General features: G+C 50.0%; 1 protein-coding gene across 1 annotated transcript in view; it reads right to left on the bottom strand.

The window, feature by feature from the left end:
• Positions 1–14,065, bottom strand: part of NR1I2 (nuclear receptor subfamily 1 group I member 2) — a 47,699-nt gene extending 33,634 nt beyond the window's left edge. Inside the window, exon 1 of the mRNA XM_088463952.1 lies at positions 13,929–14,065. The gene's annotated coding sequence lies outside the window, so the exon portion shown is untranslated. The remainder of the gene's footprint in view (positions 1–13,928) is intronic.
• Positions 14,066–14,164: the final 99 nt, after the last annotated feature.

A 14,164-nucleotide genomic window follows, 5' to 3' on the forward strand; every position in this document is an offset into this window, starting at 1 on the left:
AGTCCTGGTTTTGGAGATATCCATGATTGAGCACAGATGGTTAAATCAAAATAACTGAGCTTCTAAGTCATCTGTGCTCAAGTATGGTTATCTTTAAAACCTTAGTGTGCCTTGAGGACTGTGGTTGGGAGCCCCTGTTCTATGTTCTTATTTCATTGATCCAGAACCCCCCACCCCACAGAGTAGCTGCCCCGTTCACCAAGAAAATCTGATTACGTACCAATACCCCGTATTATTAAATAATGCACGCTTAACGAGTCTCCTCCTTCTCATTTACATAATGGCTCACAGGCATTAGATACCATCAGGAGGAGAAAACAAGTATTATGGGAAGTAAATAAGTGACATGGCAGAAAGGGATACTGATAGTCACACTATATATACCGTCAGATGGGCGGCCTGTACACTGATGCTCTATATCAGCGGGAACCAACCTCGGTCCTCCAGAGCTACTAACAGGTCATGTTTTCCAGATCACCTAGCAGGTCCACAGGTGTACTCATTACTCACCGACACATTTTAAAAGATCCACAGGTGGAGCTAATTACTTCACTGGCGATTCTGGGACTGATGCAGAGTTGAGCAAATGCCTGCTTGGCGGAGCATATCTTGCGAGCTTTTCACACTGCGCATTCTCCAGAACTGAGCGCACACAAGTATGAATGATGCAGAGTCCTACACATTTCAGTCTCATCACCACTTCTGTGTACCTGGGCTGTGACAGGGCGTCCTCATACAGGCAGAGACCAGTGATGGCGTGCAAAGTGTACATACACCTCTTTCTAGAGCCATCTTGTGTACCAAGGGCTGGTGTACGGGGCACACTTAAAGCAGCGATCCAAGCGTACAGGTGGGGCCAGGTGCAAGATGAATACAACCCTGCATACATGCATATATACGCATTTGCATGCCACAATGCGGGAATATATCCATGCCACAATGCTGGAATATATCCATGCCACAATGCAGGAACATATCCATGCCACAATGCGGGAACATATCCATGCCACAATGCGGGAACATATCCATGCCACAATGCGGGAATATATCCATGCCACAATGCGGGAATATATCCATGCCACAATGCGGGAATATATCCATGCCACAATGCGGGAACATATCCATGTCACAATGCGGGAATATATCCATGTCACAATGCGGGAATATATCCATGCCACAATGCGGGAACATATCCATGTCACAATGCGGGAACATATCCATGCCACAATGCTGGAATATATCCATGCCACAATGCGGGAACATATCCATGCCACAATGCGGGAACATATCCATGCCACAATGCGGGAACATATCCATGCCACAATGAGGGAATATATCCATGCCACAATGCGGGAATATATCCATGCCACAATGCAGGAATATATCCATGTCACAATGCGGGAACTCTCCATCCAACTCAGTTCCAAAGGGTTTGCGTAGGTTTCCTCTGGGTACTCCAGCACGTCCCCTCTCTCCACAACCTTCACCCTCTACCAGCACATCCCCTCTGCCTCTCTCCCCAAGCCCCACGCAGCCAGCACATCCCCTCTGCCTCTCTCCCCAAGCCCCACGCAGCCAGCACATCCCCTCTGCCTCTCTCCCCAAGGCCCACGCAGCCAGCACATCCCCTCTGCCTCTCTCCCCACACAGCCAGCACATCCCCTCTGCCTCTCTCCCCAAGGCCCACACAGCCAGCACATCCCCTCTGCCTCTCTCCCCAAGGCCCACGCAGCCAGCACATCCCCTCTGCCTCTCTCCCCAAGGCCCACGCAGCCAGCACATCCCCTCTGCCTCTCTCCCCAACCCCCACGCAGCCAGCACATCCCCTCTGCCTCTCTCCACAAGCCCCACACAGCCAGCACATCCCCTCTGCCTCTCTCCCCAACCCCCACACAGCCAGCACATCCCCTCTGCCTCTCTCCCCAACCCCCACACAGCCAGCACATCCCCTCTGCCTCTCTTCCCAACCCCCACGCAGCCAGCACATCCCCTCTGCCTCTCTCCAAACCCCACACAGCCAGCACATCCCCTCTGCCTCTCTCCCCAACCCCCACACAGCCAGCACGTCCCCTCTGCCTCTCTCCCCAAGCCCCGCACAGCCAGCACATCCCCTCTGCCTTTCTCCCCAACCCCCACGCAGCCAGCACATCCCCTCTGCCTCTCTTCCCAACCCCCACGCAGCCAGCACATCCCCTCTGCCTCTCTTCCCAACCCCCACGCAGCCAGCACATCCCCTCTGCCTCTCTCCCCAATTCCCACACAGCCAGCACATCCCCTCTGCCTCTCTCCCCAACCCCCACACAGCCAGCACATCCCCTCTGCCTCTCTCCCCAACCACCACCCTGCCAGCACATCCCTGCTGCCTGGCTCCGCAACCCCCACCCCCCCTGACAGCACATCCCCTCTCCCCGACTCCCACCCTGCCAGCATATCCTCTCATTAACCCTCCCTGCCAGAGGATGCCCTCGGCCTCACACACCAACCAACCATCCTAGCACCTCTCTTCAAACATGAAACTCTTCACCAGCCCTACATGCCAGCTCCTCTCCAACATCAATCCCCGTGTCAGGACCTATCTTCCCAAATCCCACCCTGAAAGATCTATCTCACCAACCCTCCTCTCCGCTCCTGCCAGTCTGTCACCTCAGCTCAAGACAGGTTGCACAGTTTCTATGTTCTATGTAATAACCTGTAAACTCTGCGTGTATCCGGTTACACATACAATTATCTCACAAGCTGCACCATATAGCTGTTATCCAGGTTACTCTGCGGGAAGAGGACTACAGCCGGAATACAAGTGACCTTTGGGGAATACAAGGGAACAAGTCCAACTGGTGGAGACGTCTGTCAGACACGGCGGTTGATTTACTCGCTGACTACTGCAAAAGCAGGTGTGACTTACTATAGAGCCTCAGCCTTTCCCAACGCAGAACACAGGTCATTCCTGGGGGTAGGATTGGAGAGCACAAGTGTAGAATGTACAATTTATGTCTTTGTAATCTGCTTTATTGTTACAATATAATATTCGTAAAATGTAACAATGGAATTAATGATTGTAGCAGAAGCATAAAATACAGTAACTACCTGCAAACGATTTTACGCTCTCATTTCCCCACCATAACTCCCTTACCGTACGCTTACCATATACAACACCGACGCTGCAATGAGCCTTCGCTAGTTTGGAACCAGTAACATAAAACTTTACACCCAACAAAAACAAACCCAATAACATAACACCGGCAGAGAGTTACCAAAATAGAGATGAGTTATAAAACAGAAACTTATAATGACATGAGGGAGAATTCATGGGAACACGCGGTGAATCATTCTTATGGAAATGCGTCAATCTGGCCGCAGCGCACAAATAGTGTCTGTGCAGATTTTCCAGCGAGATCGCGGCCTCAGATGGAACCGTACGTAGCAGTTTTAAGTCCTGGAATTGATCCCTTCAGTACCGGATCATTGGATGACTTTACATTTATCTACTAACAGAATACTTGTAGGAGCCTCAATTACATAAGTCAGGGGAGGGGTACGTCTTTATTCCAGGGGTCCCATTTATGCTAGTAACGAAAAGGGTCTGACAACCGTTACTCACCATATAGTGCATTTATATCGCGGTGTAATGTAATAAAGATACATAATGCCGGGTGATGGCGGATTTCTCATATACCACTTTGTCTATGATGGCGTTACCTGTGTGTGTCTATGATGGCGTTACCTGTGTGTGTCTATGATGGCGTTACCTCCGTGTGTCTATGATGGCGTTACCTGCGTGTGTCTATGATGGGGTCACCTGCGTGTGTCTATGATGGGGTCACCTGCGTGTGTCTATGATGGCGTTACCTGCGTGTGTCTATGATGGGGTCACCTGCGTGTGTCTATGATGGGGTCACCTGCGTGTGTCTATGATGGCGTTACCTGTGTGTGTGTCTATGATGGCGTTACCTGTGTGTGTCTATGATGGTGTTACCTGTGTGTGTGTCTATGATGGCGTTACCTGTGTGTGTGTCTATGATGGCGTTACCTCCGTGTGTCTATGATGGCGTTACCTGTGTGTGTCTATGATGGCGTTACCTCCGTGTGTCTATGATGGCGTTACCTGTGTGTGTCTATGATGGCGTTACCTGTGTGTGTCTATGATGGCGTTACCTGTGTGTGTCTATGATGGCGTTACCTGCGTGTGTCTATGATGGCGTTACCTGTGTGTGTCTATGATGGCGTTACCTGTGTGTGTCTATGATGGCGTTACCTGTGTGTGTCTATGATGGCGTTACCTGTGTGTGTCTATGATGGCGTTACCTGTGTGTGTCTATGATGGCGTTACCTGTGTGTGTCTATGAATGTGTTTTCCTGTATAACGTGAGACTGGATGGTGCAAACAGCGTCTCATTCACATCAAATCTCCGGCCTGTAGAAATCATGTTCTGTGGCTGCAGCCACCCCTAGAAACAGCCCCCTAAATAAGTCATTATTATTGGTGTAATACGAGGGTCATCACTGGGGAGTCTGCATTCCACATGGAACTCTCAGATATGCCTCACACCTCTCCGATATGCCTCACACCTCACACCAGACGGGAGGACGTCACAGTGAGTCAATGTACAGCGCTCAGTACTACGTTGGTGCTTTATAAAATGATGATAATGAGTCCGTTTTCTCAGCCGGACCCTCACTGAAGGTGGTCTCATTTCTCTGTATATAGCAGTACGGTCGGACACTAACCAGATCCTGACACTATTTCCCTGGAGCCCCCATTACCTAGGAGTAAGGGAGAACAGTCCCTGTACAGGTCACACACGTACTTCTCCCATCTGTCTTATAACAGGTGTACAGTATGTTTCCCATATGATCTAGGTATAGGTTGGTGATTAGGCGAAGAGGACCCGTCCATGGGCGACATCCCCTCTAACAACTCTCAGCCCCAATGTAGACCATTATATACCTTCCCATCGTCTACAGCAGATTATACCTCCCCTCCCCCACCCTCTCAGAGTAGGGACTCTGAACCAAAGAATAAAAGGAACTTGCGTCAATGCACATTTCCAGCAAGAAAGCAGACTATAGGTACCAATATCACATAGCGCTGACCACTGTATGTACAGATCTCTGGCACTGCCCAGCTGGCGGGCATCCGCTCACACTGGTCACATACAGTATACAATAAGCACACATGTATAGGCAACAGCGCTTCTTGTACTATAATTAGATGCTGGACTAATGGTGGCATGCCAACGTGAATAAGCCCCAGTTACACTCTGCCAGCTGTCTATAGATCTACCAATCACTATCCCTGGGCACATACATGTATCAGACACGAGTTATTACACTGTAGTGTATACACACAGAGCAGCCAGGGATCTCTGCAGGCGGTATATACATCATGTGACTGGTTTATCACATGACTCTGACCTATACGAAGCACAGGAACTGCAGCCCACCCATTCGCCATCACATGAGGGGACTCTGTGTTACAGGATCACCCCCTGATCACAGGGAACGCTGTGCTGCTCTCAGACACAGGAAGGAATCTCTGCAGAGACAGGAAAGCCCCGCCAGGCAGGGGGAACCGTACAATGGGGACTGTTAGGAAGTAGAACAGCCTCCTATGGCACCACCACGTCACATTGCTGGTAGATGCATCAGCACAAAAACCTATCATCATCATTATAATTATTACTAATACAGGGCCTGAATCACTCCGAATTGCAAGTGCTAAGACGCACACCATCGGCCGACAGTTGCGAACTACGCATGCATTATAGTGCGCGAGCCAGTCACTGCGATCGGGAGTGAGTTCGCAGTGTGCACGCAGACCCATGGCAGAATGAATGACAGGAAGTGCCGTTTGTGGGTGGTGGGGAGGGGGTGATGGCCAGGCGAACGCAGTATACGGATGTAAGGGGAAGTGGGCGTCCTAATGTCAGGCTGCGATCGCATTGCGAATAGAAACATTTACATATCACCGCTATTAGCAACTGTGCTGCGTGCGTAAAAGCAGAATTGTGATCCGTAGTGAATCAGGCCCACAGTTACCAGGAAATAGAGGGCAAATGGCGCATAAGCAGCGGATAAAAGAGAACGAGATCAGAGCATGAGCCATAACAGGACAGGAGTAGTAGTGTACACATGTATGCAAGGATAGGAGTAGTAGTAGTGTACACAGGTATGACAGGACAGGAGTAGTAGTGTACACAGATATGACAGGATAGGAGTAGTAGTGTACACAGGTATGACAGGACAGGAGTAGTAGTAGTGTACACAGGTATGACAGGACAGGAGTAGTAGTAGTGTACACAGGTATGACAGGACAGGAGTAGTAGTAGTGTACACAGGTATGACAGGACAGGAGTAGTAGTAGTGTACACAGGTAGGACAGGAGTAGTAGTGTACACAGGTATGACAGGACAGGAGTAGTAGTAGTGTACACAGGTAGGACAGGAGTAGTAGTGTACACAGGTATGACAGGAGTAGTAGTAGTGTACACAGGTATGACAGGACAGGAGTAGTAGTGTACACAGATATGACAGGATAGGAGTAGTGTACACAGGTATGACAGGAGTAGTAGTAGTGTACACAGGTATGACAGGATAGGAGTAGTAGTAGTAGTAGTGTACACAGATATGACAGGATAGGAGTAGTGTACACAGGTATGACAGGAGTAGTAGTAGTGTACACATGTATGACAGGACAGGAGTAGTAGTAGTGTACACAGGTATGACAGGACAGGAGTAGTAGTAGTGTAAACAGATAGGACAGGATAGGAGTAGTAGTAGTGTACACAGATATGACAGGACAGGAGTAGTAGTAGTGTACACAGATATGACAGGACAGGAGTAGTAGTAGTGTACACAGATATGACAGGATAGGAATAGTAGTGTACACAGGTATGACAGGACAGGAGTAGTAGTGTACACAGATAGGACAGGAGTAGTAGTAGTGTACACAGATATGACAGGATAGGAGTAGTAGTAGTGTACACAGGTATGCAAGGATAGGAGTAGTAGTAGTGTACACAGGTATGACAGGACAGGAGTAGTAGTAGTGTACACAGATAGGACAGGAGTAGTAGTAGTAGTAGTGTACACAGATATGACAGGACAGGAGTAGTAGTGTACACAGATATGACAGGACAGGAGTAGTAGTGTACACAGATATGACAGGACAGGAGTAGTAGTGTACACAGATATGACAGGACAGGAGTAGTAGTGTACACAGATAGGACAGGACAGGAGTAGTAGTGTACACAGGTATGACAGGACAGGAGTAGTAGTAGTAGTGTACACAGATATGACAGGATAGGAGTAGTAGTAGTGTACACATGTATGCAAGGATAGGAGTAGTAGTAGTGTACACAGGTATGACAGGACAGGAGTAGTAGTGTACACAGATATGACAGGATAGGAGTAGTAGTGTACACAGGTATGACAGGACAGGAGTAGTAGTAGTGTACACAGGTATGACAGGACAGGAGTAGTAGTAGTGTACACAGGTATGACAGGACAGGAGTAGTAGTAGTGTACACAGGTATGACAGGACAGGAGTAGTAGTAGTGTACACAGGTATGACAGGACAGGAGTAGTAGTGTACACAGATATGACAGGATAGGAGTAGTGTACACAGGTATGACAGGAGTAGTAGTAGTGTACACAGGTATGACAGGATAGGAGTAGTAGTAGTAGTAGTAGTGTACACAGATATGACAGGATAGGAGTAGTGTACACAGGTATGACAGGAGTAGTAGTAGTGTACACAGGTATGACAGGACAGGAGTAGTAGTAGTGTACACAGGTATGACAGGACAGGAGTAGTAGTAGTGTACACAGATATGACAGGACAGGAGTAGTAGTGTACACAGGTATGACAGGACAGGAGTAGTAGTGTACACAGGTATGACAGGACAGGAGTAGTGTACACAGGTATGACAGGAGTAGTAGTAGTGTACACAGGTATGACAGGACAGGAGTAGTAGTAGTGTACACAGGTATGACAGGACAGGAGTAGTAGTAGTGTACACAGGTATGACAGGACAGGAGTAGTAGTAGTGTACACAGGTATGACAGGACAGGAGTAGTAGTAGTGTACACAGGTATGACAGGATAGGAGTAGTAGTAGTGTACACAGGTATGACAGGATAGGAGTAGTAGTAGTAGTGTACACAGGTATGACAGGATAGGAGTAGTGTACACAGGTATGACAGGATAGGAGTAGTAGTAGTAGTGTACACAGGTATGACAGGATAGGAGTAGTGTACACAGGTATGACAGGAGTAGTAGTAGTAGTGTACACAGGTATGACAGGACAGGAGTAGTAGTAGTGTACACAGATATGACAGAATAGGAGTAGTAGTGTACACAGATATGACAGGATAGGAGTAGTAGTGTACACAGATATGACACGATAGGAGTAGTAGTAGTGTACACAGATATGACAGGATAGGAGTAGTAGTGTACACAGATATGACAGGATAGGAGAAGTAGTAGTGTACACAGGTATGACAGGATAGGAGTAGTAGTGTACACAGATATGACAGGAGTAGTAGTAGTGTACACAGATATGACAGGACAGGAGTAGTAGTGTACACAGATATGACAGGACAGGAGTAGTAGTGTACACAGATATGACAGGATAGGAGTAGTAGTAGTGTACACAGATATGACAGTATAGGAGTAGTAGTGTACACAGGTATGACAGGACAGGAGTAGTAGTAGTAGTGTACACAGATATGACAGGATAGGAGTAGTAGTTTACACAGATATGACAGGATAGGAGTAGTAGTGTACACAGATATGACAGGAGTAGTAGTAGTGTACACAGATATGACAGGACAGGAGTAGTAGTGTACACAGATATGACAGGATAGGAGTAGTAGTGTACACAGATATGACAGGACAGGAGTAGTAGTAGTAGTGTACACAGATATGACAGGATAGGAGTAGTAGTGTACACAGATATGACAGGACAGGAGTAGTAGTAGTACACAGATATGACAGGACAGGAGTAGTAGTAGTACACAGATATGACAGGACAGTAGTAGTAGTAGTACACAGATATGACAGGATAGGAGTAGTAGTAGTACACAGATATGACAGGATAGGAGTAGTAGTAGTGTACACAGGTATGACAGGATAGGAGTAGTAGTGTACACAGATATGACAGGATAGGAGTAGTAGTAGTGTACACAGATATGACAGGATAGGAGTAGTAGTAGTGTACACAGGTATGACAGGATAGGAGTAGTAGTGTACACAGATATGACAAGATAGGAGTAGTAGTGTACACAGATATGACAGGACAGGAGTAGTAGTGTACACAGATATGACAGGACAGGAGTAGTAGTGTACACAGATATGACAGGATAGGAGTAGTAGTAGTAGTGTACACAGATATGACAGGATAGGAGTAGTAGTAGTAGTGTACACAGATATGACAGGATAGGAGTAGTAGTAGTGTACACAGATATGACAGGATAGGAGTAGTAGTGTACACAGATATGACAGGATAGGAGTAGTAGTGTACACAGAAATGACAGGACAGGAGTAGTAGTAGTGTACACAGATATGACAGGAGAGGAGTAGTAGTAGTAGTGTACACAGATATGACAGGATAGGAGTAGTAGTAGTGTACACAGATATGACAGGATAGGAGTAGTAGTGTACACAGATATGACAGGACAGGAGTAGTAGTGTACACAGATATGACAGGATAGGAGTAGTAGTAGTGTACACAGATATGACAGGAAAGGAGTAGTAGTAGTGTACACAGATATGACAGGACAGGGGTAGTAGTAGTGTACACAGATATGACAGGACATGAGTAGTAGTAGCAGTGTACACAGATATGACAGGAGGAGTAGTAGTGTACACAGATATGACAGGACATGAGTAGTAGTGTACACAGGTATGACAGGACAGGAGTAGTAGTAGTGTACACAGGTATGACAGGACAGGAGTAGTAGTAGTGTACACAGATATGGCAGGACAGTAGTAGTAGTGTACACAGATATGACAGGAGTAGTAGTAGTAGTGTACACAGATATGACAGGAGAAGTAGTAGTAGTGTACACAGATATGACAGGAGTAGTAGTAGTAGTGTACACAGAAATGACAGGAGTAGTAGTAGTAGTGTACACAGATATGACAGGACAGGAGTAGTAGTAGTAGTAGTACTGTACAGAGATATGACAGGACAGGAGTAGTAGTAGTAGTAGTGTACACAGATATGACAGGAGTAGTAGTAGTAGAAGTGTACACAGATATGAAAGGACAGGAGTAGTAGTAGTGTACACAGATATGACAGGACAGGAGTAGTAGTAGTAGAAGTGTACACAGATATGACAGGACAGGATAGGAGTAGTAGTAGTGTACACAGATATGACAGGACAGGATAGGAGTAGTAGTGTACACAGATAAGACAGGACAGGAGTAGTAGTAGTAGTAGTAGTAGTAGTAGTAGTGTACACAGATATGACAGGACAGGATAGGAGTAGTAGTAGTGTACACAGATATGACAGGACAGGATAGGAGTAGTAGTGTACACAGATATGACAGGACAGGAGCAGTAGTAATAGTAGTGTAGACAGATATGACAGGACAGGAATAGTAGTGTACACAGATATGACAGGAGTAGTAGTAGTAGTGTACACAGATATGACAGGAGTAGTAGTAGTAGTAGTAGCGTACACAGATATGACAGGACAGGAGTAGTAGTAGTAGTGTACACAGATATGACAGGATAGGAGTAGTAGTAGTAGTGTACACAGATATGACAGGATAGGAGTAGTAGTAGTGTACACAGGTATGACAGGACAGGAGTAGTAGTAGTAGTGTACACAGATATGACAGGATAGGAGTAGTAGTAGTGTACACAGGTATGACAGGACAGGAGTAGTAGTAGTGTACACAGGTAGGACAGGAGTAGTAGTAGTAGTGTACACAGATATGACAGGAGTAGTAGTAGTAGTGTACACAGGTATGACAGGACAGGAGTAGTAGTAGTGTAAACAGATAGGACAGGATAGGAGTAGTAGTAGTGTACACAGATATGACAGGACAGGAGTAGTAGTAGTGTACAGAGATATGACAGGACAGGAGTAGTAGTAGTGTACACAGATATGACAGGATAGGAATAGTAGTGTACACAGGTATGACAGGACAGGAGTAGTAGTGTACACAGATAGGACAGGAGTAGTAGTAGTGTACACAGATATGACAGGATAGGAGTAGTAGTAGTGTACACAGGTATGCAAGGATAGGAGTAGTAGTAGTGTACACAGGTATGACAGGACAGGAGTAGTAGTAGTGTACACAGATAGGACAGGAGTAGTAGTAGTAGTAGTGTACACAGATATGACAGGACAGGAGTAGTAGTGTACACAGATATGACAGGACAGGAGTAGTAGTGTACACAGATATGACAGGACAGGAGTAGTAGTGTACACAGATATGACAGGACAGGAGTAGTAGTGTACACAGGTAGGACAGGAGTAGTAGTAGTAGCGTACACAGATATGACAGGATAGGAGTAGTAGCAGTGTACACAGATATTGGCCCCCGGATGTAGAGAGCGCTGTCAGGTAGGAGTGTGGCCCCGGATGTAGGGAGCGCTGTCAGGTAGGAGTGTGGCCCCGGATGTAGGGAGCGCTGTCAGGTAGGAGTGTGGCCCCGGGTGCAGGGAGCGCTGTCAGGTAGGAGTGTGGCCCCGGATGTAGGGAGCGCTGTCAGGTAGGAGTGTGGCCCCGGATGTAGGGAGCGCTGTCAGGTAGGAGTGTGGCCCCGGATGTAGGGAGCGCTGTCAGGTCGGAGTGTGGCCCCGGATGTAGGGAGCGCTGTCAGGTAGGAGTGTGGCCCCGGATGTAGGGAGCGCTGTCAGGTAGGAGTGTGGCCCCGGATGTAGGGAGCGCTGTCAGGTAGGAGTGTGGCCCCGGGTGCAGGGAGCGCTGTCAGGTAGGAGTGTGGCCCCGGATGTAGGGAGCGCTGTCAGGTAGGAGTGTGGCCCCGGATGTAGGGAGCGCTGTCAGGTAGGAGTGTGGCCCCGGATGTAGGGAGCGCTGTCAGGTCGGAGTGTGGCCCCGGATGTAGGGAGCGCTGTCAGGTAGGAGTGTGGCCCCGGATGTAGGGAGCGCTGTCAGGTAGGAGTGTGGCCCCGGATGCAGGGAGCGCTGTCAGGTAGGAGTGTGGCCCCGGATGCAGGGAGCGCTGTCAGGTAGGAGTGTGGCCCCGGATGTAGGGAGCGCTGTCAGGTAGTTGTGTGGCCCCGGATGTAGGGAGCGCTGTCAGGTCGGAGTGTGGCCCCGGATGTAGGGAGCGCTGTCAGGTAGGAGTGTGGCCCCGGATGTAGGGAGCGCTGTCAGGTAGGAGTGTGGCCCCGGATGTAGGGAGCGCTGTCAGGTAGGAGTGTGGCCCCGGATGTAGGGAGCGCTGTCAGGTAGGAGTGTGGCCCCGGATGTAGGGAGCGCTGTCAGGTAGGAGTGTGGCCCCGGATGTAGGGAGCGCTGTCAGGTAGGAGTGTGGCCCCGGATGTAGGGAGCGCTGTCAGGTCGGAGTGTGGCCCCGGATGTAGGGAGCGCTGTCAGGTAGGAGTGTGGCCCCGGATGTAGGGAGCGCTGTCAGGTAGGTGTGTGGCCCCGGATGTAGGGAGCGCTGTCAGGTAGGAGTGTGGCCCCGGATGTAGGGAGCGCTGTCAGGTCGGAGTGTGGCCCCGGATGTAGGGAGCGCTGTCAGGTAGGAGTGTGGCCCCGGATGTAGGGAGCGCTGTCAGGTAGGAGTGTGGCCCCGGATGTAGGGAGCGCTGTCAGGTAGGAGTGTGGCCCCGGATGTAGGGAGCGCTGTCAGGTAGGAGTGTGGCCCCGGATGTAGGGAGCGCTGTCAGGTAGGAGTGTGGCCCCGGATGTAGGGAGCGCTGTCAGGTAGGAGTGTGGCCCCGGATGTAGGGAGCGCTGTCAGGTAGGAGTGTGGCCCCGGATGTAGGGAGCGCTGTCAGGTCGGAGTGTGGCCCCGGATGTAGGGAGCGCTGTCAGGTAGGAGTGTGGCCCCGGATGTAGGGAGCGCTGTCAGGTAGGAGTGTGGCCCCGGATGTAGGGAGCGCTGTCAGGTAGGAGTGTGGCCCCGGATGTAGGGAGCGCTGTCAGGTCGGAGTGTGGCCCCGGATGTAGGGAGCGCTGTCAGGTAGGAGTGTGGCCCCGGATGTAGGGAGCGCTGTCAGGTCGGAGTGTGGCCCCGGATGTAGGGAGCGCTGTCAGGTAGGAGTGTGGCCCCGGATGTAGGGAGCGCTGTCAGGTAGGTGTGTGGCCCCGGATGTAGGGAGCGCTGTCAGGTAGGAGTGTGGCCCCGGATGTAGGGAGCGCTGTCAGGTCGGAGTGTGGCCCCGGATGTAGGGAGCGCTGTCAGGTAGGAGTGTGGCCCCGGATGTAGGGAGCGCTGTCAGGTAGGAGTGTGGCCCCGGATGTAGGGAGCGCTGTCAGGTAGGAGTGTGGCCCCGGATGTAGGGAGCGCTGTCAGGTAGGAGTGTGGCCCCGGATGTAGGGAGCGCTGTCAGGTAGGAGTGTGGCCCCGGATGTAGGGAGCGCTGTCAGGTAGGAGTGTGGCCCCGGATGTAGGGAGCGCTGTCAGGTAGGAGTGTGGCCCCGGATGTAGGGAGCGCTGTCAGGTCGGAGTGTGGCCCCGGATGTAGGGAGCGCTGTCAGGTAGGAGTGTGGCCCCGGATGTAGGGAGCGCTGTCAGGTCGGAGTGTGGCCCCGGATGTAGGGAGCGCTGTCAGGTAGGAGTGTGGCCCCGGATGTAGGGAGCGCTGTCAGGTAGGAGTGTGGCCCCGGATGTAGGGAGCGCTGTCAGGTAGGAGTGTGGCCCCGGATGCAGGGAGCGCTGTCAGGTAGGGGTGACACAGGTAGTTACAGTACAGGTAAGCAGGCTCCTGACTTCCTCACTCACCTTCCAGTTCAGGGTGGCGGCGGTCGGGTCTCCGTACCCCGGGCTGCCGGCTGCCTCCCACCTGGGATCTCCCCTAGCCGCCCGGATCCCCTGACTGACAGCGGACAGCACCGTGAGGCAGCGGGTAGTTACTGCAACCAATCATAGGGGAGAAGGGGCGGGACAATGAACGGGAGCTTCCAATCACTGACTCTCGGGTTGGGTTATGTAAATATATGACTGACGTCACCAACGCA

Source organism: Taudactylus pleione, unplaced genomic scaffold (assembly GCF_031769625.1).
Source record: "Taudactylus pleione unplaced genomic scaffold, aTauple2 ptg001518l, whole genome shotgun sequence".
In the NCBI taxonomy this organism is placed as follows: Eukaryota; Metazoa; Chordata; class Amphibia; order Anura; family Myobatrachidae; genus Taudactylus; species Taudactylus pleione.